This window comes from Chlamydotis macqueenii, chromosome 1 (genome assembly GCF_036417535.1).
Source record: "Chlamydotis macqueenii isolate bChlMac1 chromosome 1, bChlMac1.mat, whole genome shotgun sequence".
NCBI lineage: Eukaryota > Metazoa > Chordata > Aves > Otidiformes > Otididae > Chlamydotis > Chlamydotis macqueenii.
Window position 1 is genome coordinate 190,595,394 of NC_141556.1, and position 20,885 is coordinate 190,616,278.

Genomic DNA, 20,885 nt, shown 5'->3' on the forward strand with positions numbered 1-20,885 from the left:
GATAAATTCTGTGTTGTTTTGATTTGGTACTGTGCAGACTAAATGTGTTTGCGTTTTAAATGTTGCCAGAGACACCAATTAGAGATATATCCTGTCATAATAAGCACTGTGCAAATATTACTTCCTAGAATAAATGGTTTTTGTTTGCAAGAAAAAAAAAAAATCTAGTATCCTTTATAGCTGCACAGTCTTGAACAAAAATGGAGAAGAACTTAGGTACATTGGGAGTTTTGTGTGACATCAGAACTGAATTTGGCTCTTGAGACCTGGGAATATAAAATGAAACATGTAACTATCTGTGCTCCATTTTAAGTATAAAATACATTTTAAAATATGAAACACCTTTTTAAATGTAAAAAAGCACTGATCTATAGTTTTTGTAGATTAACATCTAAAAAGGACATGTTTTTTTCTCCTTTACCCATTCACTTTAGAGTTTCTTGCATGTAAAACTGGCATTTGCCTTGTTTATTGACTGTTGAGCCAATATGGGCAACTAATTTTCAACTCTTACCATGCTACCTTTAATTCCTAAATACCTTACCCGTGTTGATATCACCATCCATTTATATGACTGTTTATTCTGTGTGTGAAATTTTACAGTGCTGAATGTAATATCCCTGCTTTAATTTGGTCCTTGCAGTTTACTATATGTAGGTTTATTTTTGTTTATATCCCTTATGAATTCTCTTACAGTCTCTTGCATTTTATGAAGAAATATCCTGGGAAATTTCTACTTGTGAGAATTCATCCATAGAGACTGAAGGCAGGGACTGACCTATGTACAAATAGATTTAAAATAGACTAGATTAGACTGGAATAGACTAGTTCAGTCGGAAGGAACCTACAACAATAATCTAGTCCAACTGACCAATTCAAGGCTGACCAAAAGTTAAATAATGTCATTAAGGGCATTGTCCAAATGCCTCTTAAACGCTGACAGGCATGGGACATCAACCATCCTGTTGCAGTGTTTGATCACACTCTCAATAAAGAAATGCTTCCTAGCGTCCAGCCTAAACCTCCCCTCGTGCAGCTTTGAACCATTCCCATGCATCCTGTCACTGGACACCAGGGAGAAGAGATCAACACCTCCCTGTCCTCTTCGCCTCCTCATGAAGCTGTAGAGAGCAATGAGGTCGCCCCCTCAGCCTCTTTTCTCCAAACTAGACAAACCCAGTGTTCTTAGCAGCTTCGCACAGAACATTCCTTCTAGCTCTTTCACCAGCTTTGTTGCCCTCCTCTGGACTCATCTGAGTATCTTCACATCCTTCTTAAATTGTGGGGCCCAGAACTGCACACAGTACTCAAGGTGAGGCCACACCAACAGTGAATACAGCAGGATAAGCATCTCTTTTGACTGACTGGTTATGCTGTGTTTGATGAGGTTCCCAGGATGAGGTTTGCCCTCTTGGCTGCCAGGGTACAATACTGACTCACGTTGAGCCTGCTGTCAACCAGCACCCTCAGATCCCTTTCTGCAACCACTCCTTTCACAGTTTATACTTATGTTCAACATTACTCTGTCCCAGGTGCAGAGTCCAGCATTTGGACTTGTTCAGTTTCATCCCATTAATCATTGCCCAATGCTCCAATCTATCTAGATCCCTCTGCAAGGCCTCTTGTCTCTCCAGAGAGGTCAACAGTATCTCTCAGTTTGGTTTCATCAGCAAACTTACTAACAACTCTTGCATCCAGATAATAGAAAAAATATTGAACAGAAATGGCCCTACAATTGAACCCTGAAGAACACCAATGGTGACCAGCCACCAGCCAGATGTAGCCCATTCACAAGCCTTTGAGCCCTGCTGTTCAGCCAGTTCTTTACCCTGTGACCATATCACAATCAGGCAGCTTGTCCAGAAGGATGCTGTGAGGGACAATTATCAAAAGCCTTACTAAAATCCAGAAAAACTACATCCACTGCCTTCCCTTCATCCACGAGGTGGATGATGTTGTTGTAGAAGGATATCAAATTAGTTAAACAGGACTTTCCCTTTGTGAACCCATTTTGATTGTACCTGATGATTGCATTGTTCTTTAAATGTCTTTCAATAGTACCCAGTATGATCTTCTCCATATTTTTTTTCCAGGTACTGAGGTTAGACAAACAGATCTGTAGTTTTCTGGCTCTTCCCTCATGTTCTTCTTGTAAATTGGAATAATGTTGGCTAGCTTCCAGTCAACAGAGATCTGGAATTTTAGAAAACATAAAGAATTTATCTCATTAATCTGCTACATGCCCCAAATATGACCTTGGAGGATCATCCTTAAATGTAGAGTGAACTTCTCTAGAATACCCATTTCAGTCTTGTCCTGATGGGAATGACCATGGAGATAACAAATAATGTGAAGTACATCAGAAATCGACTACAGTCCACTAAGAAATTAACTGAAAACTACAGAATGATTTTCAGATGTATAGCAGTTATTGTTTCCAAACTCTAGATAACTACTCGTTTGCTCTTTTAGAAGACAAGTGTCAAGATAAAAAACACTAGTTACCAGAAAAAAAACTCTTTAATTAATTTTTAACTCCAGAATCATATCTGCAATGTTCTCATTTCTTTATGACCTTTCAAGAACAATGTCAGTAAATTAGTTAGACAATTTACTTCACTTTAGAATATTTTAGCTTAAATGCTATTTGTAGCTTCTCTAGAAATCATTTGATAACCCTTGTGCTCCTTGAATAAGTAGTCACAGTGGCTGAAGCAGAAGATAATTTGGCTTTCGTCAATACAGGATGAAGCAATATACTGGTGAGTATAGCCATTATACATTCCAGCATGTTCTTACCTCTATTACATAAACAGCTGTATTTAGAGAAGCTTCATTACTTCCTAATTATACTTTCTTCCCTCCTTTTTTCCCCTCATTAAAAACTGGGTAGTCAGCACCTCGGCAATTATACCATCACTAATTTTCTTCCTCTTCATTTATTAATTACTCTTTTCCTCTAGTTTCTTTTTTTTTCCCCTCTGCATATAAAAGTCATTCTTATTCCCTTTATTTCTTTTGACTAGTAATATTTTTGTTAATAATTATTTGTTTATCGTTAATATCATGGTCAGAAATTATAAGACTTGATTCTGCTTGATTTTGTACAAACAGAAATCAGGAGTCAAGTTAAAATACTGAAGTAGAACAATTTTAATCCAAAATTTCAGCAAAGCAAGTCTGCTTTGATCCTGAATACCACTAATTTGTTGTCCTGCATGACCTCTTTGGTTTTCAAGAGAGATTCAGGAAGCACGGTGACTCTAGACTTTTGGCCGTGAAAGACCCAGGATACAGCTGATTCTGATGGATTTACTAAATGTGGTGTCATGACTATGAAGGAAGCAAAGGACTTCTATGCCTCTGTTACAATGCCCCGAAAGATACCTCTCAGCTGATTTGCTTTGGGTCACATATAGCTGTGGTGGCAAGGTTCCCAAAGCACCCTAAGTGTATTTTCTAGATCCAAATGAAGTAAGTCCATGTATGTGTGACTGAAATGATCCTACATGCACAAAAGCAAAGAACACACCCAAAGCCATATTATTTCCATGATAGTTGTTGTACAGAAGTAGTAAAGTTACTGTTGGTAAAATATGGTATAGTAATCTTCAGAGGCCTCAGTTAAGGTGAGGATCTCAAAACAGCAGGTACTCTACAAAATACAAATCGTTATACAATTCCTATTCCTTAAAAATTGTATGCATTCAGATAAAAAACAAAGCCCCAAATATTTTTCACATAAAACTTTTATGTAACATTTCATATGAAAATGTACTCCATGTTTCCCTTGATAATTTTCTTTCTCTTACTTTTCAGGTCTCCCCAGCAAATTTTTCCAGACCTTCTCACTGGGTCACCTTTTGCATTCTGCTAAATAGCTTTCCTGCTGATCACAGGGTTATTTCCTATTCTAGTTCTCTTTCTGCTCACATACTTTCAGTATATTTCTTTGTTCTTTCTCAGTCCGTCCTACTGTTGTCTAACAGTTTCCACAGACCTTATCACTGTTTCATTAATTCTTTTTTCTGTCAAATACTGCTTTGCATATCTCCCTGTACCTCTGAAATATTCTCATAACTCCTCCCTCTCATTACAGCATGCAGTTATGCAAGGCTCCTCCAAACCACTCCTGCTCTTTAAAATAAGTGATTCTCTGTAGCACTATGCTGTTCCCTTCAAAGATCCTTTCTTCTGTGGCTACCATCCCAGCAGATCACATATTTGCTCTGCTCCCATTCACTGTCATTACGCTGGACCCTCTTAGTAATGTAACATTCCCTCGTCGGTTCATGATTTTCCCATGTCTCCCAAGTGCCTTCTAAATAGGATGGGTATGTACTTTAAAGTTCATGCAAAGTTCAATTTTGGTATCAATAGCAAGCCTGGTTCCTGTCCAAAATCTCCAATGAGCAGTCTTTTTCCCTTTCAGTCTTTTCTTTTCCTTTCCTATTTGAACACTCAAAGTGTTCACCACACCAGCTCTTATTACTTCTCTTTGCCACTGCATTCAGGACTAGGGCTATTTGTTTCACTTGGGCTCCTCCTTCTGATGACATATAGCTCTTTTTGTTGAAGCCATAGCTGTTTCTTGCATTAATAGCTAATCTTGAAAGCCTTCTAGGTAAAAGACTGCAACAGGCAACAGCATTTTCTGGGCTTAGATTTCTTTTCTAATCTGCCAAATCACATACATTTCACATCTCTAGCATCCCCACTGGAATGGTAGACATTGATCAGAGCTGCTGATATTACTTAATAGCTCCTCCTTTCCTTTAGTATCCTCTTTTCATCCTTTTTTTTTCTTTTTTTCTGCCTTGTCTTTCACCAGTCTTACAGTGAGCAACTACAGGAAAGTGCCACAGAGGTGAAGAGCAATGATAAAGAGAGAGAGCACTGCCGTCTCCGACATCAGGGCTCTGCCTCTCCCTCCTACCATATGGGCAATCCAGCTCTGAAAAACAAACACACTGTCCAGTGTCCTTCCACATTCCTCCTCTTTTGCTCAAAGGAAAGTTGAGAGTATGAGGGTCCTAGAAGCATTTATTTTTTTGGAATGTGCAGATTTGGTGGACTTAAATCTCCACACTTATCATTTGCCCTGGCTGTGACAGCGAGAGATTAATAATCTTTATTTCTGAGGAAGGGCAGAGATGGAAATGCAAAGCTCAACAATTCTACACGTCCTCCATTTTTGCTTATAGTTTTTAATTTTCCTTCCTCGCCCCATTGCCTCCCATATTTCACCCCACAGATCCTGGTAATGTGGAAAGACTTAATACAAAGACATTACTGCTTCTCTGCCTCTATTACTTATGTGGAAGATGAGTCACTGTACAAACATGATAAGATTAGCATCCTGTCCTCTTGTGGCCTACACTGTGAAAGTCAATATGGTGGCCATTATCCAGATTGTGCGAGTTGTGCCAGGAAAAAAGCCATCAGTCTCCTGCCAGCACACTATGTGTTGCAGGTTTATTACGATGATCCTTTCTCCTGAATGTCATAAATAGGACATGTTGCTTTAATAATTTTTGCAAAGAAAGTGCAAGATGAATAACATGATGCTATTATTCTGTACTACTGCACCTGTATTCTTAAGTTTGTTTTATTTAAACAAACAGAAATAAGTAATAAATAAACAAGAAATATTCATTCTTAATTTGAATTCAAATGGACAACACTGAACAACTGAACACTGCTTATTTGTACACACATTCTTGTTATTTACCCAAGTGGATCTTCATTGACATTACTTCTCATGTCAGCAAATCTGGAAAAATAACCCTTGCCTGGGAATAAGCAGTTCTTCGATGGTTTCTTTTTTCTAGAGTTAGAAGGACATCTTATTGTTTATCATAGTAATATATTTTTCTGATATATTGATGATATATTTTGCTGTTAAAATAAATCAGTCTGAATTTCTGGAGCTTTTGATTAATGAAATACTGGAAAACTCTCTGTTAGCTTTTTATTTTTTGTAACAATTTTAAAAGCTACTCATATAGTTGGAGAAAAGGAGATAGTATTTTAAGGAATGATGTAGACTTTTATATGATCATTCATTTCTGGAAAACTAAGTCATTTTTTCCATATTATTTTTTCATGAAGGTATAGATGTTTGATGCTCCCTCATCTCCAAGTACATCAATAAAGCTACACTTTTTTTTCCCTTTTTTTTTTATTTAGAGAAGAGAAAGAACAATTGCCTCTGATTTCAAAATCCAATATACCTAGATTCTTGTTTCTTATAATTAAGGGACATATGTACAAGGGTATTAAGAAATAGCCACTACATTTATTTTTTTTGTACAAAGAATTATTTTTTACTAAAACTGAAACTATTTTAAAGAGATAATATTATTAGAAACCAAAGTGTCTGAGCAACTTATGGAACTGGATATTTAGGACTTTATGCAAACAGAACCCTTTCATATCTAATATTTTATCTCCCAACAGATCTGTTTACATGTACATAGATCATTTACACTTCCTTTTGATAAGCTGAACACCTTCAGTCTACAACTAAAAGGTATTTTCCTAGCTCTGAATTATTTGAATCATATTTCTTGTTCCTACTGTAATTTTTCTACAGCTATTAGGGCCGTAAATGCAAGAACTACATGCAGTGTTCTACTCCAGCAATGTCATATAATGAGGGGAAAGATCATCTCTCAATTCTTCTCAAATACTCCGCTGTGTTTACCTTGAAGAGTGAAGTTAGGATCACTCTGAGCTGCTTGTCCCCTGTGACTCTGCCTTTTCTGAGTTTTTGCTTTCCAGTTTATAGTCCTCATTCCATAGATTTGTCAAACATGTTTTTCCTTATATGGATATTTTTTATTGGCTTTCCACTGCTATTTACCAATCTTAATTGTAAATCATAATTTGAAAATGGTATCTCAAATATTATATGATTTATTCCCATTAATTTCTGAAAACTTAGAAATGACACCTTACATTTAGTGATGACTGAACAGGCTGATGCCTGTTCTGAGTTCATTGTAACCTCAGTTTCCCAGTTTAAGGAGTTCAGCAGCAAATGTTCACATCCTGCATGCCTAACTATTTCTTCCCATGCTCATGCAGGAGCATGCTGGTCTTTTCATTGTGTCAGCTGTATCAGTGAATTAATATGGGGTTAAGATTACTCAACCCATTTTTTTTAAACTCACAGCCATGAGTAAGTAGGGAGCAGGAACATCTTAGGCTGACCTTCCTGCCAAAACCATTGTATTGTGGATTTGTGGCCGCAGCCATCCCTACTTCATTTAACATATGAATTATTGATATTTCATGCTTAAAAAACCCCTAAGATGTTATGCATATTTAAATTTCTTTCCAGCAGATGTAGTATCATTACATAAACTATATCCATGGATAACGAATGGTAACTTTTAGTTTCACAGAAGCATCAGAGAAATCCTTTATGCCTGAAAGGCTTATTCTAAGTTGTGAGATGTATTAGCAAGTAGCTTGTATAAATTTTGACTGCCAATGCATTATCAACCATGTGAATATGTAAAGGATTTTTACATTAAGTATAATACCTTTCATGAGTGCTAGAAAATATTTCATTTCTTCACTATAAAGCACAGAAAAATATCTATTTTGAAGGATTAATAGGGAAAGGGAAGGCTAAATAACAAAATTATGCATCACTATGCTATTTCATGTTCCCTGTAATGTGTTAATGGTTTCCTAGTAACAAAGATACAGTATTACTAGGTGTTTTAAATGGGATAGAATGCTGTCTACTGTAATTAGCAACTATTCAGCTTCTGAGAAAATTGAGACCGTGAATGCCTACTTCATTTGTCTGCACTTGATTACTGAAGTATATCACATAATTTAGAATTGTCTTTTATTGTATTGCACCTCAAATCTTAAATAAGATATATTCAAATGATCTGAAAAGGAAAGCTGCTATGGATAGCATCAGTAATGGAATGGAAGTAGCCTCTCTTCCTTAAACTCTCATAACATTTTTGGTCTAAGGTATTTTAAGATATAATATATGTAAGGTATGATATTAGGTTTTAAAATATTTTAACCTAGTTAAAATGTCTCAAGTGAAATATGACATGTAAGTGAATTCTTAAGTATTTTCTTTCATTTGAAAGCAAACTAGGGGCTTGCAAGAAACAGAATCTCATTCTGGGCTTTTATATGTCAATTTAATCTGACTTTGGTAAAGTTACACTTTACTGAAAGTAGAAATTCAACTCTGTTTCCTGTGATAGAATGATGTGAATATGAACATTTTATGCTTTACAGCATTATAGTACTTAAGTTTGAGAAAGAAAGATTTCTAGATATGAAACAAGGGCACAAGGATAATTCTGAATGTGGAGTTTTAAGAGTAATGTTGTCTCCGCCCACTGATGAAAGGTCTTAAGACTGTGATGTCATTCCCTAAACATAGCTTACTACAAAATGCATCTGCATTTTCATCACTTTTGCCTTTGTGTCAATATCAAACAGAGCACTAAGATTTCTTCATACTGTGGATTCTCCCCAATATGTCCTATTGTAACAGGCTCATAGTTATAATGTTGCAGACCATTAATTTGTCCTTATAGTTAACATCCTAGTGTCCACATTGTGCACAGCTTTGACACAGTGACTACAGTAAAGGAAATTCCCAGAATGCAAGACAATATTGTATTGTTCCTTACTCCCTTGAATATTCTTCTAGTTTATTTTTTCTACTACTCTTTACATAGATTGTGCGGCATATTCATTTATATTACCAATATAGGAAGAGGTAGAAACTTGTTATTTGGAAGTCCCATAAATTCTCAATGCTGACACAGTATCAATGGCTATTCAGTTTGAAAATACATTTTTATTTGCGACAAAATAGAGGATCAGGGTAGATGACGCAGACACACTAGCATATGACTGATGAGGATATCTGAGACAGCAAAAGGCATTGTCAGCCAATACTTTGCTTTCATGCTTTGTCTAGACTCAAAGTCCCATGCAGTAAACTCAAACAGACTAATACTGACTGTATCTGAATGATAAAGCTCCATCACATTATAATTACATTTTTGTAATATCCATGAGAGATGTGCTGTATAAGGAAAGCTTGGAATTATTTTTTTTTAAGGCCAACTGTTTAGTATTTTGCTATGTGACTGTGTAAAGAGTAACAGACTGTATCATCATGTTAAACCTTGAGTAAATAGAGGAAAAAAAAAAAAGAAGTGAACTATACTTTTTAATGCACCAAGTTTTCAGTGAAATGTGAGACTGAAGGGAAAGTAATTACCTGTGGAGGAGTTCAATTCAGTTAATGAAACCAAATGGCTTTTCCCCTGTGCTTATTTGCTATCTTATTGTTCAGAAAGGTAAAAATTTCACATCACATAATTTGATTACTCCACTGCAGAGGCGGGCTTTTTTCCTAATAAATGCAGTGCTTTTATTTATATATGCAGCACAGTCTGTTATGTATGTTTATGTGGACTTAGTTTTTTGCTAAGAAGTTCTCTTTTAATTTTTCAGTAATATAGCAGAACAGTATCCTCCTGTGGTGGAGTGTTTTGACATAGTAGAATATACTCCAATTTCTTGTGTGAACAGCGTTTTAATTGCAAGATTGCAGTGACTGGGTGCTTGTACTTTGTTCTGTGTCTTGTTTTGTGTCTCCAAATCAACATATTTTCAACAATAGGCTAAGAGTGTTCTCAAGCATCAAATGGTATCAAAAGGTCATGTGATGATTAATTTAAAGGATTCCAATTATTTCAATACTTACACCCTTCGACAAGATGTGCCTGAAGTCATGGGAGGAAGTCACCTGAGGGAGAGAGGCTGGAACCCACTGAAGGAGCATTGCAACTCATTATGTTGAATGATAGTGCAGATGTACACTGCACTATCATTACAGTTGCATTCACCGAATGTCAGATCAGAGAACCTCCCGAGAATGCACCAGAACTACCACATGGCTTCCATGCTCCAGTTATACGATGTGCCCCTGAGTTGTACCATGCTTTCAAACCAATACACAGCAGAAAACTCACCTGAGCCTGAGAACTTCAGAAATTGCTTTGAGTCTTTCAGTCCAGATGTTCATTCTGGTGATTTTAGAGAAGCGAGCAAGCAATCCCACTTTCTACATAACATCTGTGAATTTCTATAAGAAGATTGTTGCATCACAATTTAGAAAGTGTAGGACAATGCTGGATTGGAAAACTTGGCAAAGCGCTGCTGGGTTCATGTTCTCCTTTGTATACCATAATGGACAGAATAACTTGATTCTTACAGAACAGGTAACAGAATAAACACAAAAAGGTGGACATTCATTTTACTAAATCTGGCCTTCTAAAAGATAGCTATCCCCCTGAAGATAAGAAAAACTAAGACTAAGAAAAATGTCAAAGATATGTAGGAGTTACATCCCAGAAGTGTCTGCCTCTCCAGTAAGTCACAGGGAGCCAAGGTGACTAGTTTAGTTGGCCAGCTAAGGAGAGAATAATATGTTTAGGACTATTTGCACAGCACTTTTGCCCCTGATCAAGGAAGTTCTGTAAGTGTGAAGCATTTATATCCTTCCTGATGTACCAGAGAAACTAATTTGCTGATTGGAAACATTCAAGTACATGATGCAACATAATAGGGATGCAACATAATGGGGATTTATTTTCATACTGAAACAGAAAGGTTTCCCAGAGAATGCAAGCCACTAGACAGACCTCTTACCAGTATATGAAGCTTAAGGGAGGAATCCCCAGAGAAATCTCTGTGATTTTTTTGGAGGGTCATGATTTCATAAGAGTACAGTCTCATTGGATGGGATTTACTTCACTTAATGGTGAGAGAGTAATCTGCCATTTCATCAAAGTGCTGCAGCATGCTACAAAAAACCTTATAATTTCTAAAATAATTTTTCTTTTATTTTTTAATTCTTTTCTCTTCTTTGGTGTAAAGAAATTTATTCATGCAAAAGTAGAGGTTTTATTTTCATGCCTAAATAGCAGGACATGAGTGATGACAATTGAATATAAACCAGTGCAGCTCAGGAAAGATGGAGTGAGATCTGACTAAGCAGAAACAAAAGCAGAAGTCATTTACAGAGTTAGGAAAGATACTAGTTTTATTTGAACGGTGGAGTAATTTTGGAGGAAATCTTGAAGACATTGAGCAGTCTGTTTATGTGACTACTATTGAAAAAAAAAAGTACCAATACATAAAGCAAGCACTCTGTGCTGTTTGAAAAAGTGATATTTTTGCAGTATGTTTTCTATAGACTGAGCAAGAATGAGGATTAGGACCTAATAAAGTTGCAGTGTGTAGCAAATGAGTTCGTATTACAACAATGAACTGGTATCTGCACAGGGTTTTGAAAATGGAAACTATAAGTTATAGTTGATGGATATTGTTATTTACTTAGGTATTTTTAGTACTTGAGGTTAATAGATATTTGTCTCCATTCCACCAGCTAGTACATGCTTTTAAAGACAAATCCTAGTTATGGAGCCAGATAGCTCTTATTCAGTAATAAAAGAGAAGACAGTGAAAGACTTAAGTAGCATGCCTATAGATTGCTTCCATTTTTCAGGATACTCCAGTACGGAAACTTTTATTTCTTTATGAATTCTCTAATGTGAAAATATGACTGGTCATAGGGTGCATCTCCTGAGTGTGTCAGTCCGTTAAATTACTGAACAGCATCTATTAATTAAATTTTTTTGAGTACTCTGAATCATCATCTCCTAAGGGTAATCTTTATATACTGAAATTAACCTTTTCTTAGTGATTGTCTGCAGACCAATAAGGAATACCTTGAAACGATTTATTCTTTGTGCTCAACTGAAATCTTAGTGTAACCTATTGAAGAAAACACACACAAAAGTCTATTTCAAATTTTACATACAGTCTAATGTGTGAAAGTACTTGGAAATAGCTCATCCTAGTATGGATATTCACAATATATGAAGATGTCGGTGTATTGTGACAACTTAAGGTTAAGTCATTCAATGGGTAGAAAAACATTCTAACAGAGCTAGGTACAAAACATTTTTCACAATCTGAAATGCTGGAAAAATTGTTCTTTTAGTCATTCACTAGCTCACCCACTTTTAAAAATACAATCTCAAGTAAAGCAGATGAGCCTGTAAAGATTTCAAATATTTTTTTGCAAGAAAAAAGTAGAAAGTGTGGAGCGGGGGTTTCACTTTCACGTCAATGACACATATTTTTCAGTAATCAGATTGATCTTTTTGCATAAAAGATAACAATGAGAGCTGTTAGTACAAATATCCATTTGAATGTCCAAAAGGAGTACTCAGTGTTTGAAAAAGACTATGCAGGGGCATATATCACAGTTTTCTCTTGAAGTCTCCAGATATTAAAATCCTGTTGTGCTTAATGTGATGAAGGTTTGACAAAGCAATCCTATGCATCTTCTTACTTCAGGGAGTCCATTTTAAGCATTTTGCAAATCTATGCATTTGAGTCATTCCTTTCGCAAGGCAAAGGAGGCTCCTAATTCCCACCTTTTTCCAGCAAGGAAAAGCAAGGTGCCACACTCCTCATGGTAGGAGTTAGTTTCTGATTTTTTTTTTCCCCCTTTCCAGTTGACTTTTATAATTGCTCCTTAAACTAACTAAGCTTCACGGATGTGGTGCCTTTTCTCAGTAGGCAGCCTTTTTATCCCTTTCTAGTCCTGGTGGGGAGCCTATGCAATCACAGCAGGGATAAGATACAGTTCTACTTCTGAAAGTGGTAGCAATATGGGGATACTGTATATAAACATGCACATAATATTTTTATTTGTGAATTAAAAGAATTGTAATTCCTTACAGGAGATTCTAAAGCTTTATGAGGTATTAAAATTGCTGTATACCTGGTGAGGAGGAGCAAAGATGCTGAAGTTGTGAAAACAAGGTTTGAATGAGAACTCAGGAGTCTCTTTCAATATGGCTCAGCTGTACCAAAATCACAGGTTACAGAAATGTTTCAGACTTATAACTTAAAGAGTAACACATATGAAGATCTATGTTAAAATTACTTTTTTCTCTAAGCATTTATGTCCAGATTTGTAATCCAATCAGGTTAGGATATTAATTTAAACTTACCTACATTCAAATTTATCTACATTCCACATTCCTTTCATAAGTGTATTCATCAGAATGGTTTAATACAAAAAAATACTCTGTTCCTGGTATATAATATTGACTGTACTTTTTGCTGACTAAAGGTACCTCTACACAAACAGAATCAAAATAAAAGTATCAAATGGATCCTCTCTGCCACCTTTTTAGCAATGAAATGGCTGAAGAGGTATAGGTTATTGTAGCAGCTTCAAAAAGACTGGACATGAAGTGGAAATAGAAAACATGAAATAATTTTTCCATGGCACTGATTGTGCATTGGATTTTCTCCCGTGAAAAAAATGTGTCACCGATGTCAGTGTATACATATGATTGCACATACCATGTATACGTATGTATAAAACTTGTTCCTCCAGTCATCGCTGACTGTAACTCTGAATTGTTTTACCAATAGAAAGGAGAACTGCTACTGTTGTCTTGGCACTGACAACTCTTTGGATTGGTAGAGTAACAATTAATGAGTATTCTATAAGTAGTCACCTCTCTCAGGCAATTGGAAACCTGGCCTATAAAAGATAGTATTAAAAAACTTTCTTGTGAAATATGCATAGGTTTTCCAGGATCTAAGAAAGACTGACTGTAAATAACATCAACTGCAGTGTGTTGATAGTCATAAATCCATACATTTTTCAGACCAAACTGTATTTGTAAGTGAATATGATTTCTCAAACTGATAGCTTATATTTTTAAATGTCTTATTTTACCTTATAGAATGTTCTTAATTTCCCAGAAATAGCTGTATCAATATTGTGTTCTTCCCCATGTAAGAATATCGGGTAAAATATTGTTTTCAGCACAATAAAAATAAATGGCTGTGCTGGAATCAGAATTTGATATAATATACCTTTATTACTAATGCCTTTAAGCCATCTTCAACACTAGCTGCTGTAAAATGACTGTGCTTTCACTACTGACACAGTCTAAATAGGTAATCTGAGCAACACTCTGCTTGCTCTCCCTAAGACTCTTTATTTGCCTTGTTTGACCTAGTTGATAATCCCATGGTTTTCTTTTCTCTTTCAAGAAAGTCTCTGAGATGGGAAGGAATATGCATGTCATATGAACCACAATAAAATTGTATCTTTTATCTTGCCCTGAAGGTGGCCAGATAATCCTTGCATGATCATCACAGTGGTGGGATCTGCCATAGGAAAGGCATGAGAAGGAGATGCACTTGTGTGAATAGTAGCTCCTTTTTCCCTCTCAGGATACTAGTGGGGGAAAAAAGTGTCTGAGTTAGGTTGACATCAAAACTAGGTGTTTGACCTTGATCATGTGTCCACTAATGTAGATACTCAGATACACTCTTGTCAGCCAGTGTTTGTTAGGAGACAGGCTTCTGTAGTGCACACCAGTAGCCACCTCTATTTTAGACTCAATGGTTGCATTCCTCAGTGTATTATGTTACAGCTGTAACAGCTGAACCCAGAGGACATAAAGCTATACACCTGATACTACTCACATACTTTTTGTGTCAATGTCTGTATTCTGCACAAATACTTTAAATATTTACAATTCTGTATGACTATTTCCCTCTATTACTTCAGCATTACTTCTAAATATGCATTTTCTTTACTCCTTTTCCAAACGTCTTTTTTTTTTTTTTTCTACTCCTGTCCATCAAATAACAAGGGGAAATGTCATTGTGGAGAACGGAGAAAATTTGCCAAGAAGTTGGATATTGAATCTTGAACAAATCACATCAAGTTATCAGTCTAAATTTCTCTGACAAGGGCTCTGCTCTACATCCCATAACTTCATTTCAAGGCAGCTCTAAACTTCGATTTCCCTGTTGTTAACATATGAAAGATATCTGTCATATCAGTTCGTGCCCAGCACAAGCTGACTGCTGTCTTTAAAATAATCTAACTCATTCAGTGTTTGAAACAGGAAAATTACATTTTGTTTGTTCCTCTTTGCTGTGAGGTAAGAGGTGAATTTTTATTCATGTCTTTATTCATCCAATTTATTCGTCAGGTATTTCATGCCTGAGCAAAAGACTCTAAATTATGTTACTAAAAACTCAGAGTACATAGATAATTGCAATATGAGAAAATAACATCTTGAAACCCACTTATTTTTGTCTTTAAAATGTACAGGATCTTTTCATAGCCATCCATTACTTCATTCCATTTCAATTTTTCTTAAAGCCTGTTTGCTGAATTCATACCACTGAAGACTATTGTGATGCAGGGTAGAAAGTTTTGCCTGATTTGGTAAAGCTACAGACATATTTACCATAAAGGACCCTTGTATGGAAGACAGTTTTCTTAATTATGCATTGCATCTTTGAGCCATAATAAGAATTCATAGGTATTATTTGCCTATTGTTGCAGTTTGCATATATACTAATGGTTAACTACTGTAACATAGCTGTTTCCTAGGCACACATTTCTGGCATTAATCCAAACTTTGGCCTGTGGTAGGTAATGACGATTTTTTCTGGAGACCCTGTGAGCATCAAATGTAATTGTTGGAGAAAAGATCAGAATCTCATAACTTAATCTATGCTCTGAGTCCTGCAAGTTCTCTAGTGCCTACAAAAGGCTAGAAAGCGTAATGAGCATTAACTCCTCCTCGGCAACACAGATCAACGATTTCTTATGGATAAATAATTTCTGATGTTCTTTAGCATGGGTTCTTCATTGTTATATCTAAACCAACTTTTTCTGGCTAGAATGAAAGTATGTCACAAGTTGCCAAAAGCAACGGCAGCAGCACAAAATATACATTGCCCTGATATAGCCTGACTCAGTGAAAGGTGATGGAGGAGAGGACAGTGCCACATGAGAGAGTGGCTGCGTGTCCTCCTGGTAAATGAAATGGCAAGACCCACACAAACGGTGCAGCGGGACTACACTGTGCCCTCAGTCTGGGACAAGCAGTGTCCTGCTGGAGGATGCCACATTCATTAAATTCTGCCAGAGCTGATGTTGATTATGCAGCAGAATGGTTGACCCAATATTTGAATAAAAGCTTAGAGGACGATATGCAAACTGACCTTCCACGTTGTCACAGGTGGGCTGGGCAGCATTTCAAGGTCAATTGGTACTTTGTGTATGGTGGTGGCTGAAGCATGTAGCATCACAATGCTGCACTTTGGAGTTGTGGTGAATCTGTCTGTTTCGGAAAAAACCCTGAGATCTATTGTCAGCATTGGTATCATCACCAGACTCTGTCATTCCGCCTGGGAAGTGCAGGGAAAAAAGTGTTGTCGCTACATCTGGAAGCATGGTATTGATGAGTGACTGTGGCAGTTCATGCACGTAGGTACTGGAGGCACATCGTGGGTAGAAGCTGAGGCAGGTAGAAACAGTAATGGTACAGTATGGTATCGCTTGCCTTGGCAAACTGCTGGCTCCAGCCTTCAGGCAGCAAGACAGGACGCTGCATATCTGCCACTTCCGTGCATCATTCCAGTGCTGTTCCCCAGCAGGTCTAAGGGGATGTGCTGCTGTGACAGATCTGCCTAGGATAGTCTGTTGAGTAGGTATTCAAATCCACTGATGATTTGCTATGTGAATCATCCTCTCTTTTGAATTTAATAAACCACTTCCAGCCTGTTTTTTTTATGCTTCTTGATATCTTTCACACTTAATTTTCAATTAAATAATTTTTTTTGTTTGTTTAGAGAGGAAAGAGGTGATAAAACAATGTTGGCCTGGCTAAGGGTAGCACTGAGTGTTTTATTTTGAGCTAAAAGACACGCAGGTTATAATATAGTTCCAGTCTCCAATTGCTTATTCTGTTTCTGGTGGTGATCCAGTGATAACACTCCTAAGATAACTTCCTATTGGGAGTATCAGTAAACAGCAAGTCATGGATCAAACCACAGCCTTACTGTTGACTGGCATAACATACCTATGAGAGGCAAAGGTATGAATTTAGAAAGAAACCAGCTAGTTTTCCAATACCTCAACTGGACATTTGTTTTAGAAGGATTGGCACATGCTGCAAGTAAGAAGAATGTATCAAACCAGGTTATTTTTATGAATTTTATTAAAAAGACAACTTGGTCTAGAGTTAAACATATACATGACTTATTAAAGCTACTATTACTGTGCGATATTAATTAACAATAGACTAATGCAAGTATTAAATCAAAGTAATAATTGAAATTGAATCAATGAATCAATGGTATCAAATTATCAAGTCACCAAATTAATACAACTACTTAAATTTAATCATGAGGTTGGCAGGAGAAGGAGGGAGTTTTTTCTTTAGTTCTCCCTTAATAGCTGAAGGATAAGTTGTTTCCTTTCATTTCAGTCTTAACTAGTGCTCCAGCTTGAAAATGAGCACTGGTCAGTAGGTGAAATTCTATGACGGAAAAATAACTAAGGCAGAGAGCAAAATTGTTTTTACTGGTTTTACAGAAGAACAGAGACTAAAGTGACTCTTACCACTCACCATTTCCAGTTAGAGCTCATAGCTGCTAAAGTAGTTATTTTACTTCTGCTCTATTTCCTCCATACATAAAAATAGAAAATTTAGGAAACTTAAAACTCAGTGGATGCTTCTGAATGGAATAGCTGCTAGATTTTGTTAAGAAGACAGTTAGCAATGACAGATTTCATAGTTTGAGCTTTTAGGATTCGGTAGGTACTCTTTTCTGTCCATACATTTGCACTGGCACATAAAAGCCCTGTCCACACACAAAGAAAGCAAAATGACACTGCCTCCAAAATAAAGCAAGTGACTTATTGATTTTCCTGATCTCTCTGCTTTAGATGATTATTTATTACAGCCAATCTTTCATGTAGTGATGGACTAAATATAGCAAATTACTGTATCTTTCACCCCTTCTTTCTTTAGAGATCTTGCCACGATAAGAAAGGAGCACCTCTCTGCTATGTGGTCTTAACTACTATAGAAAGCATGTTCCACATTATCTGAGGTATTTTCTGTGTGACTTTGGGACTAAGCAGATGGTTTATGAATTTTGGATATGGTCTGGCCCAAGCCCTACACAGGGAGCAGTCTTTGGGCTTTATGTCAACTTGTTAAGTTCCACTCAAGAATTACCAGTAGTGTACAAGATCCATTATCAGAACGTTGCAATAAGACGTGTAAGACCTGTCCTAGAAAGGTACCAACCTTCTATCTGATCTATGAGCCACGGTCCTATTCTTGGCAACTGTAGCAATTACTAGTAATTGCCAACATCTGGTTAAATATGATTCAGTAACCTAGTTACTTCCTTGCATCAGGCAATAAAATAATGGAAGTCATTACGTGGCTTCATTCAAGACAAAAATTTATGGATTGCTCTGATTACTTTTAGCCTAGCCATGCATAGCTATGTTTATATCTCTGTATGGTGTTCTTCCGTTTACTGTTACAGCAGACTTTTTTCTGAGCTGGGTTCAAATATGGACTTCTCTGCCTGACATAGCAATACAACTCCATCAAAATATTACCAGAATGCCAGTCCTGAGGTGAACTATATAATATAATTTTCTATTGCAAGGATGTAAATAATCAGCAGATGTGAAAAGCCTATGAGTAAAACATAACAATACAGTGCTAAAACTTTGTAGTAGCATGCAGGTTTTCTCAGTTCTCTACTGTCAGTTCAGGTCTCCATGGCTTAAAAGCTGCATAAACCTTGCAAACATTGACTTGAACAAATTCAGGCATGCGCTGAGGGGCTAGAATTGTATCTCTGCAGGGTACTAATTCTTTTCTTATGATCTCTGAATTGCTATGATGTGCACAGAATAAGATTGACCTCTCAGAATGCCCACCTCAACTGGCAAAATTCTGCATGTTGCACAGTATGAAGTGGTGTGAGGCAGGGCATACAGATGGGGATGGGCAGCAGGCTTTGGAATGTTGTGCAGTCACTCCATTTGTATTTCCAGAAACTTGAGTGCTCTCTTGCCTGTACGCACTGGGCATAGCCCACTCCCCAAGACCATTTAATTGCGTGGGCTAGGATGTGAACTGCCAATTGCCATGTTTGGCACATGAAGACAGCAATTTTGAGCTTACTGCAAAAGAACTGAAATGAAATGTGGTTGCTTTCAGGGATAATATAGCAAGCTTGTGTTAAAATGTAGCTGATATTCTCTGCACACTCTGCAAATATAGAACCAGATTTTTAAACATTTAGTACCAACAATTATAGAATAAATATTCTAGATGTGTCCTTCAGCACAAAGGGAAAGTGCTGAAGAAAAAAAGATCATACAAACATGCATTTTCATCCTCATAGGAAACCATTCTCAACATTACAGAATTAGCAACAGCAGTTTTCCAGGAACTCTTGCAGAAATTTCTTCTGAAGTCCACAAACAATAGCGTTTAATAAATGGATTTACTGTGTTAGGATGCATCTCATCCCTGGGTTCCCTTGATGTAGTGGCGCCAATACTTGTGCTGTGAACGATTCTGGTTAGGCCTGAGAAATCACCAAGAAATGAAAGTAAGGGGTCTACCCCAGAACACAGTGGCTTACTCTGACATTTATGCATAAACACACACAGATGGCCAAATACAAATACACAGATACTTTAAAAAATGAAAATGTTTATTTTTTTTATCACATAGAAGTGTGTAGAAGTGGCAATTAGACAATAAAATGGAACACTTAAAATTTTTCATTGGGAAAGTCAAGCCAAAACTAGTTACATAAGTCTGAAATTACCAAACTGCCCACTACTGTCTGGAGTCACTGATTGTTAATGGAGTACCTTAAATTCTATTGAATGATCTTTTTCTGAGTAATTACTTCAACAACTTTCAAATTTACTCATAGAAAGCAGCTGTCAATAAATATTGTCAGGTAGAAATCTTATGCTAAACTGACTTTTGGTAGTGAGATTTGAAACATTTTTGGCAGGATACAAGGAGCATGATCAAATAAATATGATATATAAGTTTTATAATATAGTTGCGTCTTAACTACAGTGTGAGTCTTCCTCACCTAGTGATCCAGAGCAAGAGATATTTTAAAGGGCACTGCAACTTCTTCTCTTCCCATTCAATGAGTTTCCAGACTGCCAGCATTTAATTTTTTTTTCTCTAACTGAATGAAGCTGCTGAGTATTCTATTTCTTTGCCTATCTCTAGACACATGCTATATTGAGTTTTTATGCTGTCATTTTGAACACTAAATGAAATGCACTGTATTTGCCAAATTTCTAATGGTGGCTTTCCTTTCATGAAGAAGCGAGATATGTTTAAATTCTTCTATTGGTGCTGAGAGAGTATAGTGAGTTTGATTAAAAGATCAAAACCAAACCACAAAACAGGCTATAATTCCATCTGAAAAAAAAAAAATTCAATTTTGAGTTTCGGTAGGAATTGCGGTATTCAGGCCTTTTCCCTTCATACCAACAAAGCTGTAATGGTTTGTTTCCACTTAGGATATAATGGTTCACTTCTGACTTGCATTGCTATTTACTAGAGTCAATTTTTGAAACACTTTATCCTATGTGTACTTATTTTGTTTTTATAAAGTGCTTCCAGTGAGAACATACTATACAAAAACCAGCTTTTAATGTCTACAATTACTTCAATCAGTGCTCAAAGAATTTGTTTTAGAGCAAAATAAACTTGAAATAAAATGGAAAAACTAAATTCAAATTTAGAAATTAGGACACAGAAAAGAGCAAGTAATTACATTCTAGATTAAGTAGAAAGACATGCAAGTGAAGAATACTGTAAATTACTTTTATCATGAAAAGGCTCCGTGAGGAAGTTGTTCGTTATTTCAGTTAAATACGTATCCTGTTTTTCACTGGTCTTGGGTTC